This window comes from Copadichromis virginalis, linkage group LG12 (assembly GCF_057382275.1).
Source record: "Copadichromis virginalis isolate Kocher_CV1m ecotype Utaka linkage group LG12, C_Virginalis_male_GT1.1, whole genome shotgun sequence".
NCBI classification, from domain to species: domain Eukaryota; kingdom Metazoa; phylum Chordata; class Actinopteri; order Cichliformes; family Cichlidae; genus Copadichromis; species Copadichromis virginalis.
In genome coordinates this window covers 12,633,089-12,655,146 of record NC_140629.1, presented here as the reverse complement: position 1 = coordinate 12,655,146, position 22,058 = coordinate 12,633,089, and the positions used below count along the sequence as shown (strand labels likewise).

Sequence of the window (22,058 nt, the reverse complement as noted above, 5' to 3'; positions counted from 1 at the left end):
TGTATGTAACCACGAATAACGTGTTTTGGAAACTAACTGCACAACATGCAGCACTATTAGTTCTCTAAGTCTCCCACAGTAGCATTTCTAATTTTGATTGAAACTGTCAGAGAAAACGGCAGCCTCGAGCAAACCAGGATATTAGTTTACAGAGGCTGTTAAAATTATATGTCTAACGTTAAATGTTGGTGACACAATAATTTCATCCTAATGGTACTGACATATTCATAGGGTTAATTTTTGAGACAAAATATCATGAGGTAGTCATGATGTTGCAAATATTCCAATCAACACAAAGCTCAGACAGTAATGGTGATACAAGATCACAGGTGAAATTGGATGATGACTTGATGGTTCATGACTGTATTTGAAGCACATATGTGACTGCATGTATCTGGAATGTCTCATTGTTATTTATCAGGTGACAGAGGCAGCTCTGCCATGTTGTAGCTCATGTGAGATTATAATATTATTTTATGCCATGTTAGACCCCTAATTAAAGATTGTGAATTATTATGTAGTTTTAGTTTGCATTATTCTCCTGAATTAGAAGAAGGTGATAACTCTTGCATTTGTTAAACTGATTTGCATTACATTAGACTGCTGATTTATTGTGAATGAATGATATTGTTTTATGATGCATTTTACTGTTGAGTTATAAGAAATACTGTTCGCAGAAAGTCATCGCCTTATTTGTCTGATTAGAAGAGAACAGAATATACTGGAGTTTTCTGCCCCATCTCAGCAGGAGCAGATAAACAGAATCTGTTACAACAACAAGAAGCCATTGATTGTTTATTGGTTAAATGCAGTTCATGTCACCCAGAGGGCACTTGTGTAGATTTAGGGGACAGGGTCCAAGGCAGTTTGGTTATGAAAACAATGTCTGTGCGTGATGTCTGTTTATGGCTTAAGGCCTCCACTGAATTGTTTACTGTGCTTCACACGGCCTGATAAGGAGCAGTGGTACAGAGTAAAAATGATGAATTAACGGTGTGAGTTTTATTTCGGAGCGCCACATTGTTGTGAGTGAGATTTAATTGAAGGAGGAAAACACTGAAGTAAAAAGGGGCCAGCCCTTGGATTTACGTAAGCATCTCACGTGTATTTAACACAATTGCCTCAGGCTTTAAAGATCTGTACGAAATTCTGGTTTCCAGTGTGAGAGAAAAAGTCATGCAGTTATTAGAGCTAGGTTAATGGATGATTCTAAATTATCCATGAATGTAACTGTAAACGGCTGTTTGTTTCTATCTGATAGACTGGTCGGCTGTCCGGGGTGTACCCTGCCTGATAACCTATCACTTCAGGGTTATTTCCCAGCCCTGCTGCAACCAGGATAAAGATAGGAGGATGGTAGTTGTTGTAGACCCATTCATTTTTTATGGTAACCAGGATCTAGATTTTGTTGAACCGCATGCAATATGAAGACAACATGTAGTATTTAAGTGACCAAGTAGTATTTGGATAAAAGTTATTGAATAGTGTTGAAATAAACTGACATAATTGTGAAGGCTTAAAATATTCCAGGAGCTCAACTTACTCCATCTGAACATGTTTCAATCGTGTTTTATGAACACAAAATGCACAGGTTTACTGAATATGAAAAGGTTGTGTTGATTTAACTCAGTTGTTTAAGTTTCTGCCAAAGCAAAACATTTGTGTGCAACCAGTGTCCACTATTGAATCAAGACCTCCTGCTTTTCATGTATTTCATGTCTGTGGCTTATGTTGTCAAGTTCAGGTTGTCATGTCTATGTCTCACTCTGTTTCCTGTTTTATTGTGAAGAGGTCTGGCGTTTCTGTGTTCATCGTGTTCAGTTTTACTCTCCCACTGTGACGTCATTTGTCGTGTCCAAATTCATGGGCTGCATTCTCCTGAGGCCGCATTTGTAGACCGATTACGTCACAGCGACGCGCCGAAGGCTGTCCAAATTCGTAGACCCCTCCGAATGCAGCCGACAAATGCGTGCTCCTTTTTCCGAATTTGAAGGATGGGTCGGGTGTGTCCTTCATGGCCCACCATATCCCAGAATTCATAGCGCGGCCCAGCCAAGCTCCAGTTTCCGGCTAATGGCGGCCGCTACTAAGTTTTAAAATTACTCTTATTAATCCTTCTGGGTCACAAAATAAACTTTTAACATATTTTCAGGCGAGAAAGTAGCTGTGTAAACATCAAATATCTGCTCGGTTTATCAAGATATCGCATCTTTGCTAAAGTGCTTCGACGTTTTCGGAGACGTCTGCTACCCACCAGGTCGATAGCTAGCCGGGAGCTCGAGGGTTACTGATGCGGCCGAGAATGGCACAACTCCCGGCACATCATTTTCAGATCACCGCGGACTTTCGCTGCTCGGGTTAAACGTTGTCAGCCGGTGATCAGCTGTGATCAGCTGATCACGGGGCCGGGGTTAAAAGAGAGACGCCAGACATCATTCTCTTCGTGTCAGGAGCTCCGAAACTCTGCCGACGTCAGTCTCCGCCTGATTCAGCAACCGTGAGTGATTATCCCTTCAATCCTTTTTCTCTTCCCGGCTCCGCTCGCTCTCTGTCGGTAACGACCGTTCCGAAGCCACGCTTCGTGCACTGATCGTTACTAGAATAACTGCGTGCCTGCTCCAAACCCACCGCTAGCCTTCGCCGCGCTTGGGTCTAGCCAACACGCCACACGGGCACGCCGAATTACTGTGTGTAACCCGCCCGGCCGTGACAAACGTAATATATAAGTCACTTAGACAACCTAAAAATGTTATTGTTGGGCTTTTTTCAGTGTTTTGTTTGTTCGTGAGTAAATCGGTTTGGCTGAGATTAAAGTTATTAGATTAGATAAAATAAAACTTTATTAATCCCCAGGGTGGGTTCCTCCTTGGTTTTTACACAGCTGACTAAACGTCAAACAGAAAACTGATTAAACAGAAGTGTGAGATGGCCGAGAGTTTACTCCAGTGTCCTGTTATATTTTAGACAGCAAGGAGCAGACGGCTGAGTTTATTAAACTCCACCGAGACAGCGGTGACGCTAATCAGAAGGCTAGCCCGTCCAATTTCACGGCCGTTTACTTCCGGCCTACCCGATCTTCTGAGGACCCGGCCCACGTAGACCGCGAAGGCCGGGTCCTCAGGAGAATGCAGCCCATGAATTTGGACACGACCGTTATGTTCATGTGTGCCAGCTGTTTCCCCAGGTGTTGCCACTTCCCTCATTATCTTCCTGTGTCCATTTAGTCTGTGTGTTCTCAGTCATTCTTTGTCAGGTCGTCCGTTGTATTCACCCGTTGTACTCGTCCGTTGTTTCCTATGTCTCCGCTCCAGCTATCCCTGTCAGTTTGTTATGTTTAGAGTTTTCTATGTTTTGTTTTAGTTCACCCAGTTTAGGTCATTGTTTAGTTTTCATCGATTCCCTATTATTTTGTACCCTCGTTTCTTTCCTTAATAAACGGCTTGTTTTGTTATTCACATCTCATTTCGGTCTGCGCTTGAGTCCTTCCCTGCAACATACGGTCTGCCCTAGCCAGACCGTGACACATTTGTTAAACTGATTTGCATTACATTAGACTGCTGATTTATTGTGAATGGATGATATTGTTTTATGATGCATTATACTGCTGAGTTATAAGAAATACTGTTCGCAGAAAGTCATCGCCTTATTTGTCTGATTAGAAGAGAACAGAATATACTGGAGTTTTCTGCCCCATCTCAGCAGGAGCAGATAAACAGGGAGCCAAGGTCGTAGCTTAGGCGCTGTGTGAGAGAAAGAATGTGAATGTTAAGGCTTTTATGATAAGGTGGGGGCCACTAGAGGCTATAAGAGTTTGATCAATGCTCCACCATTTTGAGATCCGATGCTGTCTGCGTACGGTGTACATCTCCCACGCATGTGATCATTAAAATCATTGTTTGACTTAACCCGGCCAGACCAGTGTTGTTCGTTTGGTTTTCCTCTTGTATCCATCCCCAATATTTGAATCCGTAACACTCAGACAGAGGTGAAGAGGCGAGGTCACAAGTGACTGACTGATGATTTGGTGCTATAGATTAACTAGTATCCTAGCATAGCCTGTAACGTTATTATGACGGACACATTTTATGAGTGAACTTGGGTTTAAGTGACTTACAGGTTTCTTTGAAAAATACTTTCTTATATCCAGGTTCTTCCTTTTTGCTGCCATCCTCCTCTCCTCCTCGCAGCGCGGGCTTGCCGCTGCTAAAACTAAACAGAGCTCCCTGAAAGGCACAGCCAATCACATTGGCCATATTTGTCACATGACGTAGGACTCCAGTAGAGAACGTAATTTAACTCTTTCTGCACCACTAGGTGAATGAGACGTCTACAGATGTTTTTTTTCTTTCTATCGGGTTAGTTTTTCTTTACTCGAAGAGATCAAATTATTGGTGGGGACAATTCAATAATCGCTGGATATTGGTGGGGACATGCCAAATCTACGCCCTTGTCTTCAGGCATATTGTTTGTTCCTATGTGGATGCTGCAATGCAATGGAAGAGATGACTGATCTCTTTGAATACCTGCCATGTCCTCCCTCTACTGCATGACTTTTTAATTTTGGGGGAGCTTTAGGGTCCCTAATAATATATCAATCATAAAATTTGACACCCTGACACCAACAGATATTGGTTTGTTGCTTCAAGGCAACACTGTGCAACAAGGGTAGTAAAATGCCAAGTTATTCTATAATAAGATGTATTAGTACAACAAGGATGAACAAATAAATAAACAACAAATTGTCATGGTCTCCGCTCCTCGACAGCTGACAGCTGTCAGGTGCTTTGTTTTTGTTTCCCTTTCTCTCTCGCCCTCTTCCATTCTCTCTTTCTCCTGCCGGGGCGGAGCACAGTATGGGCTCCTGCCCCTGGCCTACACACCTGGAGTTGATCAGCACATCTGTTGCTGATCATAAGAGATTGGAACCCTTCTTAAGAGGGCGAGTCTGCTCTACTCGTCGCTGGATCGTTGAGCCATCAGCGTCAGTCGTCCTGTATTTTGTAAAGTTAGTTTGTGAGCCTATCTGAACCAGGAAACTAATGGTTTTTTTCTGCCTGTGTATAGATCGCCTCTGGACCTGTTCTTTCCCTGTGCATGGCGACTGAACGGAAGCAAGAGAGATAAAGGAAAGGAGAGGAGATGTGCGAGGGCTGAATGAAAACCTTCCCTTCCTGGACTCCTGCCTCTTTCACTCCTGGACCCTGGAACCCCGGCCCCTTTTCCCCTTGACATCACTATATGTATATATGAATTCCACTGTAGAGGAACACTGTAAATAAATGCACCTTTTGAAGACACTAGTGGTCTGCGCGTGAGTCCGATCTACAAAACCTGACAGAACGATCCAGCCACAACATGGACTCAGCAGATCAGAATACCATCAGTCAGGCACTGGCTGCCCAAGAAGCGGCGCTGACTCGCCACGAACAAATGCTACATCAGCTGCGAGGTGAGATCGCCGCACTAACTCAAGCTGTTTCCGGTTTGACTACGCCAGGGGGAGTACAGCCAGGGACCCCCCAGCCGGCTCACCCTGCCCCGCAGGAGACACTCGCGGCGGCTACGGCAGGTCACTCCTCGGCAGCCACCCCATCCTCTGACGGTCCCCTGCCTTCGCCTGAGCCCTTTTCGGGGGAGACAGAGAAGTGCCCTGGCTTTCTGGCCCAGTGTTCATTGATTTTCCGCGAACAGCGGCGTTTTCATAACAATGACGGGGCAAAGATTGCTTTTTTGGTACAGATGCTTCGTGACCGGGCTTTGAAATGGGCCCAGGTCATGTTAAACTCCAACCCGGAGATCTCTTTTGAGAGGTTTGTGATTAACTTTAAGACCGTGTTTAATCAGGGCTCTGGAGTCGAGGCTGCGGCGCTCCACCTCCTTAACTTTAAGCAAGGTAAGCGGAGTATGGCAGACTATTCAATCGATTTTTGGATTTTGGCAGAAGAAACCGGCTGGGGACCGGATGCGCTGAGGAGCACATTGTTAAATAACATCCGGGAAGATCTGAAAGATGAATTGATTATGCGGGACCTACCCACTGCTTTTGACGAATTGATGTCGTTATGTATTAAGGTGGATGAGCGGCTATGAGCTCGTCGGCAAGCACGGAACTCCAGTTCCCAGGAGGCCGCAGGGCCACGAGGGGCGGAGGCTTCGGCCGATTACCGATCCTCCCGGACATCAGGGGGCACCGACGGAGAGGTACAGCCCATGCAAATCGGCAGCTCTCACCTAACTGCTGCAGAACGTCAGCGACGCATCACGGCCGGTGAGTGTCTGTATTGTGGTAATAAGGGACACATGATTGCCTCCTTTCCGTCGCGAGCAAAAGGCCGTGCCCGCCAGTGATGGTAGGAGTACTGGTGGGTGGTTTGAATCAGGATAAATCTCCTCCACGTTTAGCCCTGCCGGCTAAGCTTTTGGTCCACTCCGAGTGTCATTCACTTTCTGTGCTTATTGATTCTGGAGCAGAACAAAATTTCATTGACTCTGAACTAGCAAAACAACTCTGTGTGACTGTGGAGTCACTACCCCACGCCTTACGCGTCACGGCTTTATCAGGGCAGCGCCTCCCCGACATCACACACATCACTGAGCCGCTCACCCTCACACTGTCTGGTAATCATTCGGAGGAGATTAGCTTTTTTGTTTTTCACTCCACTCAGACGCCGTTAGTTCTCGGTCATCCCTGGCTCCAGCAACACAACCCCACGATTAATTGGCAGAAAGGAGGCATCACGGGCTGGGGAGAGGAGTGTCATATGACTTGCCTTAAGGCTGCTGTTCCTCCTAACAAATCGGTCACCGGCCCAGAGCCACCGCGGTCTTCCGACTTAGCAGATGTGCCGTCTGTTTACCACTATCTCGCTGAGGTGTTTCGGAAGGACCGAGCCCAGTCGCTGCCACCCCATCGGCCCTATGACTGCGCCATAGACCTGCTGCCGGGAGCTCCCTTACCGACCAGCCGCCTCTATAGCCTCTCGCTGCCGGAACGGGAGGCTATGGAGAAATATATAACTGAATCCCTCGCTGCCGGCATCATCCGTGCCTCTTCCTCACCCGTCGCAGCAGGTTTCTTCTTTGTGGAAAAGAAGGATAAGACCCTCCGACCCTGTATTGACTTTCGGGGACTCAATAACATTACGGTCAAGAATAAATATCCACTGCCCCTGCTCACCTCCACTTTCGAACTTCTCCAGGGAGCCGTCATATTCAGCAAGCTGGACTTGAGAAACGCTTACCACCTGGTTCGGATTCGGGATGGCGATGAATGGAAGACGGCGTTCAATACTCACCTTGGACATTTCGAGTATCTGGTAATGCCATTCGGCCTCACTAACGCACCTGCAGTATTCCAGGCTCTGGTCAACGATGTTCTAAGGGACTTTATTAACCGATTTGTGTTTGTCTATCTAGACGACATTCTGATCTTCTCTTCCTCCCAGGCTGAACACGAGACCCAGGTCCGGCTGGTACTGCAACGCCTTCTGGAGAACCGGCTGTTCGTCAAAAGCGAGAAATGTGAGTTTCATGTGCCCTCAGTTGCCTTCCTAGGGTACATAATTGAGTGTGGAGATCTCCGACCCGACCCTGTGAAAGTCAAGGCTGTTGTGAACTGGCCCGAACCAGACAACCGTCGCCAGTTGCAACGCTTCCTTGGCTTCGCTAACTTCTACAGGAGATTTATACGGGACTTCAGCAGGATTGCCTTACCATTAACCCAGTTAACCTCTCCCAAGCTTGCTTTTCAGTGGAGTGACGCTGCCCAATCAGCCTTTCAGGAGCTCAAGAAACGGTTTGCTTCAGCGCCCATCCTGGTCCAACCTGACACCACTCTTCAGTTCGTGGTGGAGGTCGACGCATCCGACTCAGGGGTGGGGGCCGTCCTTTCCCAACAGAGGGAGGGTAAGATGCATGCTTGTGCCTATTTTTCCCGTCGTCTCACCCCTGCAGAACGTAACTACGACGTGGGCGATCGGGAGCTCTTGGCGATTAAGCTCGCCCTGGAAGAATGGCGGCATTGGCTGGAGGGCACCACTCAACCCTTCGTGGTCTGGACCGATCACAAAAACCTGGCCTACCTTCAAACGGCGAAACGTCTTAACGCTCGACAGGCCAGATGGGCCCTGTTTTTCACCCGTTTCCACTTCTCAATCACCTACAGACCCGGTTCCCGAAACGTCAAGCCGGACGCTCTCTCCCCTCAGTTCTCCGCTGCTGACGAAAAGGCGGATCCGGATTTCATCCTGCCGGCAACCTGTACTATCGGGGCCATCACCTGGGAGATCGAGGCGGCTGTCCGGGCGGCTCAGGTAGGCGAACCGGATCCGGGAGGGGGGCCCGCCCACCGACTCTATGTTCCGCGCTCTGTCAGATCCCAGGTTCTACAATGGGCTCACACGGCCCGGTTCTCATGCCACCCAGGGATACATCGTACCATTAAGTTTCTCCAGCGGTGCTTCTGGTGGCCCTCACTCACCCAAGACACTCGGGAATACGTCACTGCTTGTACGGTCTGTGCCCGAAACAAACCATCGAACCAACCCCCGGCGGGTCAGCTACATCCGTTATCCACTCCTTCCAGGCCATGGTCTCACATAGCACTGGACTTCATCACCAGACTACCTCCATCAGCAGGTAACACTGTCATTCTCACCATAATCGATCGTTTCTCTAAAGCGGCTCATTTCATTGCTCTGCCTAAGCTTCCCACAGCTCTAGAGACCGCACGCCTACTCGCCACTCACGTCTTCCGCCTGCATGGGATCCCGGAAGACATAGTGTCCGACAGAGGGCCTCAATTCACTTCTCGGGTCTGGAAAGAGTTCTGCAACTCCCTGGGCGCAAAGGTTAGTCTATCCTCGGGTTATCATCCTCAGAGCAACGGCCAGTCCGAGTGGGCCAACCAAGAACTGGAGACCGCCCTGCGCTGTGTCGCCTCCACCAATCAAACCATCTGGAGTGAGGAGTTGCCGTGGATCGAGTACGCCCATAACAGCTTGACTGCCTCTACCACCGGCCGGTCTCCATTCGAAGCGTCCTTGGGATATCAGCCTCCTCTTTTTCCTGCTGTGGAAGGTGAGCACTCTGTACCTTCCGTCCAGGCTCATCTGCGCAGGTGCCGCAGAGTTTGGCGGGCAACTCAAGCGGCCCTACTACGCACGAAGGAGAACAACAAACGCATCGCAGACCGGCACCGGACTCCAGCACCCGAATACTCTGTCGGCCAGAAGGTATGGCTCTCTACCCGCTTTGTTCCGGTCAGGACTGAATCTAAGAAACTTACACCCACCTTCATTGGCCCTTTTGAAATCTCTGCCTTGGTCAACCCAGTTTCTGTGAAGTTAAAACTCCCTCGCAATATGAGGATCCATGACGTTTTCCATGTTTCACAACTCAAACCTGTCCGGTCCAGTCCTCTGTGCCCTCCTTCCAGGCCCCCTCCTCCCGCCCGGCTCGTGGATGGGTTGCCGGCTTACTCCATCTCTCGCATTATGGACTCTCGGCGCCGGGGACGTGGCTGTCAGTACCTGGTTGACTGGGAGGGCTATGGCGTGGAGGAGCGCTCCTGGGTCCCTCGGGCGGCCGTTCTGGACGTGCCCATGCTCCGGGAGTTTCACCGCCTGCATCCGGACAAGCCTGGTGGGTCGCCGGAAGGCTCCCGTTGAGGGGGGGGGGGTACTGTCATGGTCTCCACTCCTCGACAGCTGACAGCTGTCAGGTGCTTTGTTTTTGTTTCCCTTTCTCTCTCGCCCTCTTCCATTCTCTCTTTCTGCTGCCGGGGCGGAGCTCAGTATGGGCTCCTGCCCCTGGCCTACACACCTGGAGGTGATCAGCACATCTGTTGCTGATCATAAGAGATTGGAACCCTTCTTAAGAGGGGGAGTCTGCTCTACTCGTCGCTGGATCATTGAGCCATCAGCGTCAGTCGTCCTGTATTTTGTAAAGTCAGTTTGTGAGCCTGTCTGAACCAGGAAACTAATGGTTTTTTTCTGCCTGTGTATAGCTCGCCTCTGGACCTGTTCTTTCCCTGTGCATGGCGACTGAACGGAAGCAAGAGAGATAAAGGAAAGGAGAGGAGATGTGCGAGGGCTGAATGAAAACCTTCCCTTCCTGGACTCCTGCCTCTTTCACTCCTGGACCCTGGAACCCCGGCCCCTTTTCCCCTTGACATCACTATATGTATATATGAATTCCACTGTAGAGGAACACTGTAAATAAATGCACCTTTTGAAGACACTAGTGGTCTGCGCGTGAGTCCGATCTACAAAACCTGACACAAATAAACAATGTAAACATTTTACAAAACAATAAAACACCAAAATACATCCAACATTTCACCCTAACCCCATGCACGTGCGCGCGCGCGCACACACACACACACACACACACACACACACACACACACACACACACACACACACACGTTGTTTTTCCATTACTTTTGGGGACATTACTTTAACTTACATTAATTTCCTGGAGACTTATCCTGACTCTACCCATCACAAGTCCCTGCCTGAACCTTACCCTAACCCTGACTCAAGCCTTCACCCTAATATTGAATGATTTACCTTGCAATTTGTCCCCATAAAGTAGGCGAGACCTCACAATATGAGTGTGTAAACAAATTTGTGTCCCCACAACATTAAGTAATACATGACCAGACACCCTGGTCGTCCTGTGCTGGCCCATGTGTGGATTACCTCTGGCAAACCTGATCTGGGCCACCAAAGGGCCATTATTCCTTGCGGTATGTGGGCCATCTGTAGGTGGTGTGCAGCCACGGGCCAGTTGTAGACACACTGCTGGCCCTGTGCTGGCCCAGAACGGTTTCAGCTCTGGCCCCAGATGTCAGCATAATGTGTACCTTAATCAAGCCATGCAATAACAACATGTGCCGGAACATGCAAAACAGTGCAAAAGTAACATGCCGAAACTCTGTTCAGACAGTGAATGGACTGATTTTTATGTAGCGCTTTTCTACTCTCCCAGATTACTCAAAGTGCCGGCTTGATACCAGATCCTGGCCAGACCTGCTTGCTATGTGGGCACTAACACACACACAGACACGGTTACTTTACCAACCGACCCCTGAGCTCCTAAGTGTCCCTCAAATCTCATTCAGGGATCCATTCCTCTACTTCACTGTCACTCCCTGAAAGCTCACTGTCCTCACTTTCTGAGGACAGAAAGTGCACATTCCCTTGGTTTCCTTGCATAAAAAGGTTTTTACATCCATGTCCTGTAATTATGAGTAGATTGTAAAGTAAAAAACATTGAGTATGATCATATAAATGCACACAAACACATCTCTACACACATATCCAAATGCATTATATTGCCTGAAAAAAATTGGGCTAACTGCGCAGTGTTGCCTTGAGGCAACGAATGAAAATGAACAGTTTTACAGTATAAATAAATTTTAAAAAGTAGAACAAACAATCAAATATGCTTCTTAACATATTCATGCACATACAAGTATTTTTTAATATACATTTATTTCACTATAAACATGCAAAATAGTGATCTTTATCTTGCCTCCTAATGGAGATGTCTCTCATGTAGTGCAGCTTGCAGAAAGGGGCCCTGCCCCCCCCCTAAATCAAAGTCACACCACCTTCAACTCATCATTTTATTGGAAAGAGATGTGCCTGGTAGCATTGTTTGAAAAAAAAAGTTGTTTTTTTTGAAGGGCCACCGTAAGGCATGAAAATGTGGTTTGTTGCCTCAGGGCAACGCTATGCAGTGGAGGGTTAAGACCCAAGGGGGTTTCTGAGCTGCTCGAAACTGTAATGCCCAAATCTAATTGATTATTTCTCTGCAATTACAAACTCTGTCCTTACAATCTTGGTATCAAAATAAAGCTAACATTTGTGAAATTGCAGCTGAGGTGTAAATATTGAAGCAGATGTTACTGTGTCAAAGTTACTGAAACTGGAACACAGAAAAAGTGAGTCGATTTTATCCTCGCCTATTTTTTTTTTTTTTTTTTAGCATATGACCCTTTTCCATACACACGGCCCTTTTCTGCCGTGGGCATGGAGCATTTAATTGGCCTGTGGGCCTTTAAACTCTGAGGGGTTGTAACTTTGGTTTCTTTTGGTCAATTTGCATGATTGACACCTCTTTTTAATCGTTTGAGCCAATAGAATCACAGTAATGATGTCACGTTCACGTCACTTCAACCAATCAGACGTTGCAAAGAAAAAACCCCAAGTGGGCCAAAATTTACTGCATGTAGCATCTGTCCAGTAACGTGTATGTAGGTGGGTATAAAATGGAGGTTGTTGACGGAAAAAGGTTGCCTACCCCTGATATACACAAATCACAGGGGTTTTATACAGACAAGTTGAATCATGCTGGGAGGAAGACAAAGATTCTCCTACGCACCATGGGACAGGAGAAAGAGGTGGAGTTTCATTGTACCTGAACTTGAAGTTGCTGGATTGGACAGTGACATCTACTGTGATATGCCTAACCTCTTCACTCAACATAAAATGCCTGTAGATATTGGTAACATCCCAAATCAACAGGACCTGGATGACTGGCCATAATTGAGGCATGTTCATTTGCCAGAAATTAAGGCCAGTGTGGAGCCTTTGATTGGCATGAATATGCCCAGAGCTCTAGAACCTTTGGAGGTCATCCGGAGTGTAGGTGATGGACCTTTTGCCATTAGGACTGTGCTTGGCTAGACAGTGAATGGGCCACTTAATCGAGAATGCTGTGGAAGGCCAGGATGTTTGGCAACAGTTACTGCCAACGGAGTTTCTGCTGTCACACTGGACAAGCTATGGAAACAGCAGTTCAAGATGGACTTTCCTGAGAGCAGCAATGATGAACAGATGGGGCTGTCAAAGGAAGACTTAAAGTTCCTGGTGTTGGCCAGCAAGATGGTTACCTTGGGGGATGGGCACTACAGCATTGCCCTGCCACTGAAAGACCGAGACATAAGAATGCCTGACAACCGTGCAATTGCTGAGCAACGGGCCTTAGGTTTGAAGAAAAGGTTCATCAGAGATAAAGACTTTCACATAGACTACACTGCCTTCATGACAGATCTCATATCTAGAGGATATGCGAAGAGAGTGCCAGTCGCAGAATTAGAGCGCAGTGATGGGAAGCTTTGGTATATCCCTCACCATGGGGTTCACCATCCTACCAAGGGGAAGATGCGGGTCGTCTTTGACTGTGCAGCATCATTCCAGGGTGTCTCTCTTAATGCGCAGCTCCTGAGTGGTCCTGACTTAACAAACGGTTTGGTTGGCGTACTGACGAGGTTCAGAAAAGAGCCTATTGTTTTGATGTTTGACATCCAGGCTATGTTTCACCAGGTGCGTGTGCCAGAAGAAGATGCTGACCTTTTGAGGTTTCTTTGGTGGCCCGATGAGGAAAGAGCAAATGAAGTTAAGGACCTAGACCTGGATTGTGACCTTTTACCTGTTGAGCTGGCATTGGGAGTGAGGTGGTGCCTACAGTCAGATGCATTTAAGTTCTTCATACCCATCCCAAACAGGCCATTGACTCGGAGAGGGATCCTATCCACAGTAAGCTCCTTCTATGACCCTCTGGGTTTCCTTGCTCCTGTTATCTTCACAGACAAGAGGATCGTTCAAGATCTGTGCCAGAGGGGGATAGGATGGGATGATGCTGTACCATCAGCAGTTGCTCAAGAGTGGGAAAGCTGGGTAGAAGAATGGCATCTGTTGAACAACATCAGCATCAGGCGATGCTCTAAACCTCCTGATTTTGGAGAGACGACCACTGCTCAGTTGCACCACTTTGCAGATGCAAGTGAGAAGGGCTATGGTGCTGTTACCTACTTGTTGCTGCACAACAGTCACTCACAGACTCACAGTTCCTTCATAATGGGAAAATCCAGGGTGTGACCTTTAAAACCAGTTGTGGCGGAGGTGTGGTCCGGGGCGCGGCTGCAGGGGAGGAGTGGTGCAGTGAGCTCAATGTGCTGGTAAGAACAGCTGATGGCGATTTTGGACTGATGGTGGTTTTCCTTTCCTTTATATAGTGAGGTGGAGAGGAGCGGAGGGGAGAGACGCTGGGGAAACCGACCGCTGTCAGACGGTGTTCTGTTGTGATTCAGTGCACACTCTTAATAAATGTGGGATCTGATGACAACGACCTGTGTGTGGGTGTATCTGTGCCTAGCGTGTGTCACAAGTGGTGCCGAAACCCAGGAGCCTGCCGGTGTGGGGATGTCCGACCCGCAGGCTGCGCCGCCCGCCCAGCCTTTGCAGTTTTTGGCGCAGGTGCTGGCGGGGATGGCGAAGATGAGCCACGACCATGCGGCGGCCCAGCGGGCTCACCTGGCTGCGCTGCAGGAGCAGACGGACCGGCAGACTCTGGTTCTGGAGCGGCTGGTTGGCGCCGCTGCCCCGCCGAAGCCCCCACCGCTGTCGGTGGCGGTGCCCCGGATGGGGGACGGGGACGACCCCCAGGTTTTTCTGGAGACTTTTCGTGCCACGGCGGAGGCCTGCCAGTGGCCGCAGGTGGAGTGGGCTCCGCGTTTGCTTCCTCTGCTGTCGGGGGAGGCTCGGACGGCGGCCCTGAGTCTGCCGCCGGCTTCGAGGGGCAGCTTCCAGGACGTGAGCCGGGCGGTGGTGGACAGGTTGGGGCTCACCGCTGAAGATCATCGCCGGCGGTTCCGGGCCTGTCGGCTGGCCGTGGCGGATCGGCCGTTTGCTTGGGCCCGGAAGCTGCATGACGCGGCCGTACGCTGGCTGCAGCCGGGATCGTCAGAGGGCGAGACGCTGCTGGTGGACAAAGTGGTGCTGGAGCAGTTCGTGGAGGGGCTGCCTGCGGAGACGGCGAGATGGGTCAGGTGCCACCGTCCCGCGAGTCTGGAGGTGGCGGTTACGTTGGCGGAGGACCACCTTGCCGCTAGAGCGGGGGAGCCCGGGGACAGCGGCCGGAGGCCGAACAGACAAGCCCCGGTACCGGCACTGAGGCGCCGGGTGCCTGCGCCAGCGGACGCTGGCGTTGGGCCCCACTAATCCTTTTGCTGCGTTTGTGCCTTCCCAGGGATCGGACCTGAGCAGTGCCGCCCCTGAGCCACGGAGAGCAGCACAGACACCGGGGCAGGAGTGCTGGAAGTGCGGACAGCTGGGACACCTGAGGAGGGACTGTCCTTTGATGGAGGTGGGGCAGGTGTTCCGCGTTGCCGGTGCTCCAGCACCCTCTCCCGGTCCGGGAGGGACATACAGCATTCCGGTAAGGACTCGAGGGGGTATACGCCATGCTTTGGTGGACACGGGCTGCACGCAGACCCTCGTGCACCAAAGCTTGGTTCGCCCCGGGGCATTGCTGGAGGCAGAATGGGTGGTGGTGAGGTGTGTGCATGGTGATGTTCACAGGTATTCCATAGTGCCGCTGTTATTAAAGTATAAGGGCAAAACGCATAGAGTAACGGCTGCGGTTAGCCCGCGCCTGTCGCATCCCCTAATTCTGGGTACGAATTGGCCGGGGTTTCATCATCTGTTGGGACAGTATGCGGGGGTGCGGTCACGACCGCTAGTAGCATGTAGTGTCTGCGCGGTGCTCAGTGGTGACGCGGGGTCGTCCGACACTGACTCTGGGGAGGGGGAGACGGCGGGTCCTTCACAGGTAGCCCTGCCGGCTCCGGAAGTTCCCCCCACGGGTGATTTTCCACTGGAACAGTCTCGTGACGACACCCTACGCTCAGCCTTTGACCAAGTGATTGAGATTGATGGTCACGTGGTGCGCCCCGAAGCCGTGCGGACCTACCCACGCTTCATTTTATCGAAAGACAGGTTATATCGAGTGAGTCGTGACGCTCGCACGGAGGGGACACACACCCAGCTGTTGGTGCCGCAGGGCCGCCGGGAAACGATTTTCCAGGCGGCTCATTATAACCCCATGGCAGGGCATATGGGATACGAAAAAACTCTGGAGCGAATAACGGCCCGATTTTATTGGCCGGGCATCCGAGCAGATGTGCGCCGCTGGTGCGCGTCCTGCCCGGACTGCCAACTTGTTAATCAGCCGGCCATACCAAAAGCGCCTTTGCGTCCGCTTCCACTCATAGAGGTCCCGTTCGAGCGCATTGGCATGAACCTCATCGGGCCGTTTCACCGGAGTGCACGCAGCTACCGCTTTGTATTAGTCCTGGTGGATTATGCAACGCGGTACCCGGAAGCAGTCCCGCTGCGCACCATCTCTGCAAAGAGTGTGGTGCAGGCACTGTTTCAGGTCATCTCCCGAGTCGGAATCCCGAAAGAGATACTGACTGACCAGGGCACGTCGTTTATGTCTCGTACACTGCGGGAACTGTACGAATTACTGGGCATTAAATCTATTCGGACCAGGGTCTACCACCCTCAGACGGACGGGCTGGTGGAGCGGCTGAATAAGACCTTAAAGTCCATGATTCGTAAGTTCATTAACGAGGATGAACGCAATTGGGATCACTGGCTAGACCCTCTGTTATTTGCAGTGCGGGAGGTGCCCCAGGCCTCCACGGGATTTTCTCCCTTTGAACTGCTGTTCGGCAGGAGGCCACGTGGGGTGCTCGACCTGATTAAAGAAAGCTGGGAGGACGGTCCGAGCCCCGCCAAGAATGAGATTCAGTACGTGTTGGACCTGAGAGCAAAACTCCACACTTTGGGGAGGTTGTCACGGGAGAATTTGCTCCAGGCTCAGCAGCGTGAGCAACGCCTGTATGACAGAGGGGCTAGACTCAGGCAATTTTCACCGGGAGACAAAGTGCTTGTATTACTCCCTTCTTCTAGCTCAAAGTTGCTCGCCAAGTGGCAAGGACCCTTTGTGGTCACACGGCGAGTCGGGGATGTTGACTATGAGGTCGCTCGGTTGGACAGGGGAGGGGCCACGCAGATTTATCACCTCAATCTCCTTAAAGCGTGGAGGGAGGTTGAAACCGCTTCTCTGGTGAGCCTGGTTAAGGAGAGAGATGAGTTGGGGCCGGAGGTGCCAAATTCCATCATCACCGTTGTAAATAAATATTCACCTGCACCAGAGCTGCCGCCTTTTGGGTCCTTTTCTACAACTCCACACGGCTTGCCTCGCAAACCGTGACAAGTTCACTTTTAATCCTTTAACCTTAACTTAAAAATAACAGTTTCAGTTTTACCATATCCAAATGATCAAAAACCCAAAAGGTCCTGAAATGATCCTAAATTATTAAACAATTAAATTATTAAACCCTAAACCCCCCTTTATCTTGATACATTTCATGTGTCAAGATACTATACAAAACTTAAAAATGCTCAGTTTCCCCACTCATGATCCAATCTATGTCATAAAAATAAACTTAAAACAGAACAGTTATCAGTCATGTGTTTCTTCAATTAATGATAACTGAGTTACATCAAAAAATATTTCCCCTTTAGCATTTGGCATTCTCCCAACAATATACTATAATCCCATAATCTAACCCCAGTCAACAAAACAAAAATTTTTCTGGTAAAAGCAAATTGTTTGTCCACATTTATTCACCCTCACATTCACTCACACATTCACTCCCATGCAGTCACACATTCACTCACATGCAGTCACACCATGTATTTGCTGATAGTGGAGCTTCCCGCACGATCAGATACTCCACCCTCAGCAAAATGAGCTCAGTCATTTTTTATTTTCCATAGGAAAATATTTCTTTATGCTTTTGGACTGGATTGACTCGCATAAAATCCTTTTTACAGGGACTTACGACCTTGATCAGTCCCCAGGTAGCTTTCTCCTCAGCCAATTATAATCTGGAAAGCCCACCTTATATTTGCTCTTCCCGAGAATTTTCAGCGCCGTTATTCACTGTTTCAGGCCTCCTTAAAACAGAAATGAAAAAATAGAGCTGATTGTTAGCTCATAAAAACAAAACAAAATCACCTGACAGGTTTTCTTTAAGTGCACTGTTACAAAATAATGGGCCCAATTTTTTAGACATGTCCATGTTTCCTAAAACTCCCTCTATTAAAACAAAAACAACACCCCAAACCTAACTGACAAAATCAACCCCTCACCACAACAACCTCAACAAGCTTAAACACACAAGTCTTGCCACCACATAATTTCACCTCCTCAATACACCGAAAGTCTCATTAAAACCACACAATTTGCAAACAAAAATCACCCCCTTTAACATACTTAAATTCAGCAAAAAAAAACCCTTGCGACAACGTATAATCACTAAACTATAAACTATTTCCTACCCAAATCTATACTCCTCTTGTCTGCCATGCTTCCTCGTCTGAAAGTCACTTCCTTAGTCACACACGCACAGGAAACTCTTACGTCACCACTCACCACTACAGCTAATGTGCATACTGAGCCATCTCCCAAAAAGCTGTAACAACAGAAACATATGTTTAAACATTCCCAACTTATTAAATTATGTTATTTCTTTCTACAGTTATCACTGGTTTTGATCACTCAGTACGAGAGCACTCCTAAGACACTCTTTTTTAAAACTACTTTAATCCCTTTTTGTTTTCATAACTCCCTTTGTCATATAACTTATTCTGTTCCTCAATTACAAACTCAAATGCATTTTATTAAACATTCACACCATTGTATCATTCATACAAAATAGCAAGCTGTTCTTCATTGCATATGTTTGTGTTCTTAGCCAGGTTTAATCAGTGTCTATGCATTAAACTCCATGAGCTTGTCTTGTCTTTATAAGGTTAATGCATTTTCTGTTTGTGTGTGTGAATTTGCATATGTTGCTTTTGCAGTGTGTCAGACTCCTTCATAATTTTGCCTTTAAACAGTCAATTTTCTCCTCCCAAATTTACTAACCCAAATTCTGATTTCCTACCTTAAATAGCAGCATTCCTTGTCCTCAGCCAGAAGGTAGGGCTCCACTTGCCACTTACCCCCTCTGCCTCAGCCCAGCGGCCTTACCCGTCAGGTCCCGTCTTCTTACTGAAGCCGAGTAATCGTGACTGTGCCTGCCTTAGGTTGTCCCAGGGTTTCGAGGTGGGATCTTACCCGTCATGGGCTATCCAGCCTTCCATACTCGCCTGATACGGGGCCCAAGTGGGCAGGGGAGGGAACACACTGGCTCTGGAAATTAAAGGAGTGTAAGCTGCTTCCTTCATTGCATCTTATATTAGACTATCTCACTTCTGACTCCTTCCTAGAATAATTTCACATATGGCACTTTGTGTATGTGTGTTTTCTATTCATTAATGTAATTGTCAGTTATTTTCTCTCTTCATTTTACTTTTTATCTGTTTGTTTGTGACGTTCTACTTTAGTTCTACTAAACCTTGATGTAAAAACAATACTCCCTTATTTCACGCACACACTCTGCATTTTGCCTACGCACACACTTCTCTCTCAAACTTCCTCTGTTCACACATCACCTTGCACTCACTCTACTATCAACTTTCATAGTGTTATTATTATTTAGTATTTTGTACACCTCACACAGAATCATTCAAATCGAGTACTCACAGCATTCACATCACAACCTTCAACTTTCACTTTCAATCCTGCAAGACGCAGAGATGGACATCTCCTTCACCTAACATAAAACTAAATTACCATATCAACATACAATTACTGAAATTCAAACTCAAATACACCGTCTGTTTTAATAAAGTCAAAGAGTAAACAGGTGTACCAAGTGTATGTACTTATGTGTTTTAAACTGAAAGACAAAGAAACTCAAACTCTTATAACATCACTCATGCCTCTCTCAAATTAAAAACACTTCCAAACTTTAAAACATCCTACTTTACATCACCAAAGAAATACCTCTCACACCTTTATTCATCATTCAAAACCTTCTAGTCACCGCATTCACACTTAAAGTGTGACTAGAGTTGAGGAATATAACTCAAAACCCACTTTCCTAAGAGTATTTTAGACATGCTTGTCATAATCAAAAAAGCAAGTAAAAAACAAACAAACAAAAATTGAAACCTCTATTAATTCTCACCGCACACACAAGAGATTGAAAAAATAAAACACACCAGCAACTAATACTGGAGAAAAGTTACTACTGAAAGTCATGTGTTAGTCTTAAGTATATACAGTGCACTCAATATATTTATATATCTACATCCAAACTCAGTCAGTTACTATGCATCCCCTACGGCAACTCAAAACTTTATTTATAGTCCTCTAATAAACATAAATGGCATTTGAAACACACACTCAACAATGTTTGCAGCAGTATTTGTAAAACCAACTGTGGTTTAAACAGTTCACTGCTTACTCATTTGCATTTTCACTCACACACACACCGTCTAAAAATAGCAGCAGCATTGCCTCAGACTCCTTTCACACAGATCTTTTTATATTACAAAGACGTCTTATATTTACAACTACTGTCAGATCTGTCAGCTTTAGCGCCTAACCAATTTTGACAAATTTCAGTTAACGGTCTAACCGATAAAGTCCAACTTTTTTGTAATCAATTAACCAGTATCTGTCCAACAGTTTCTGGCCTCATCTCTAAAATCCCTAACTCAATTTAAAAGTGTCCAACACCCAAGGTCCAACCTTTGCTGCCCAAAAAAGCGCAGATACCGTTCCAAACGGTAAGGAGACTCTAACTCCTAGCTTAATTCCAGGCTGCCCTGTACCCCACAGTTAAGCCACACTGAACTATCCCTCTTCGCCGAGAGGTCAATGTCGCGCGTCCACGACAAGGAGGGAGCGTAACCTCCGGGCTCTGCGCTTCCTACCAGTCCAACTGGCGTTCTTGAGTAATTTATAATACTTTGAAACAACAGTAAAACACCCAACAAAGTGTAAGACTGAAGCAGGTCCAACCTTATAACCAAAAAATAACCAAATTCCCTAAGATACTAAAAACATTGAGCAGTCCAACTGCTTTTCCTTTTAGCGGTCCAACCGCATTCAATCATTACCAGCAGTCCAACTGCTTTTAAATCCTCAGTACTGTCATGAGATTCTCATCAAAATCAAAGCAGACATTTACCGGCAACTTTTACTGAATAGACATTTAATTTTATCATCCAATTCAGCACACTTCGGATAAAATCAACAGGCCTGTGCCTACCTCTTTTTAAAGGCGCCTGTCCCCTCAGTTTGGTTGCCGGGTCGCGCCTGCCTGTCTGACCACAACGGACCATACATCACCGTCTACACCTCCAATCCTCCCTCCTCAACCACCGGACGAGCCCCCAAATGTTAAGGTTCAAAATTGAGGAAGGAGAGTACACACCACCCATGGTCCAGAAGGTCTTTGGTCAAACAATGATTTTAATGAACACACGTGTGGGAAGACACTCTGTACGCAGACAGCCAGTAGTCCTCGACTTAATCAAAGCATGAACAGATATTTTATAGCATCAGGGTTTGTTTACTGACGCCCCTTCATGCGTCACCGGTACATTTTATACATAGATCAGATCAACATCATCATGACTTTTCACCCAGAAAATCATCTTCTATTTTCATGGCTAGCCCTTCCTGTCTACCTTTCAGTTCTTGTCTTGTTCCTCTTTCTTGCCGAGACAACAAGGAACGGTTCCTCTTTTACCGAGACACTTTTGCAGTTACAGCCAGACTAATGTGTGTGTGTGTGTGTTGACCTCACATGCTCTCTGTGTCACCTGTTGCACTTCTGACCTTTCACCAGAACGGAGGCTCACTGAGACTATGTGTATGTCTTCTACTAAATAAATGTTTTAACCAAGAACCTCTACTAAAACCTTAATATAAAATGATCTGATATATAAGTGTTTTGTAAGCATGTATTGCAATTCCTTCTATGGCTCCAAGTCACTTGCACAATAGATTGTCCGAACATCGCGCCGAACAAAGCTTCCGACCCCCAATTAATTGACCGAGCTCCAACTCTTTAATAAGCACAGATATGCATTGTGTATAAAATAGTCATAGCTGCTTAAGGCCTTCTTAAAGCTATCTGTTACATTGTTAAAGCCTCGTCTTAGCCTGCGGCTCAAAATAACTATCTGCTTTCACTTCTGCATACAACTTCCTGTCAGCCTGCAACTCAGTCTTTCTGAAAGAGACACTGTTTAACCCCTGAATGCAATATAAACTCCAGATTTTATTATTAATGC

At 47.4% G+C, this 22,058-nt stretch overlaps 1 long non-coding RNA gene across 1 annotated transcript; it reads left to right on the top strand.

Moving 5' to 3' along the window:
* The first annotated feature begins 4,919 nt into the window (after window positions 1-4,919).
* LOC146696580 (uncharacterized) lies at window positions 4,920-5,298 on the top strand. The gene is made up of 2 exons (XR_014923107.1): window positions 4,920-4,981; window positions 5,065-5,298. It is a non-coding gene; the product is annotated as an uncharacterized LOC146696580 (long non-coding RNA).
* Window positions 5,299-22,058: the final 16,760 nt, after the last annotated feature.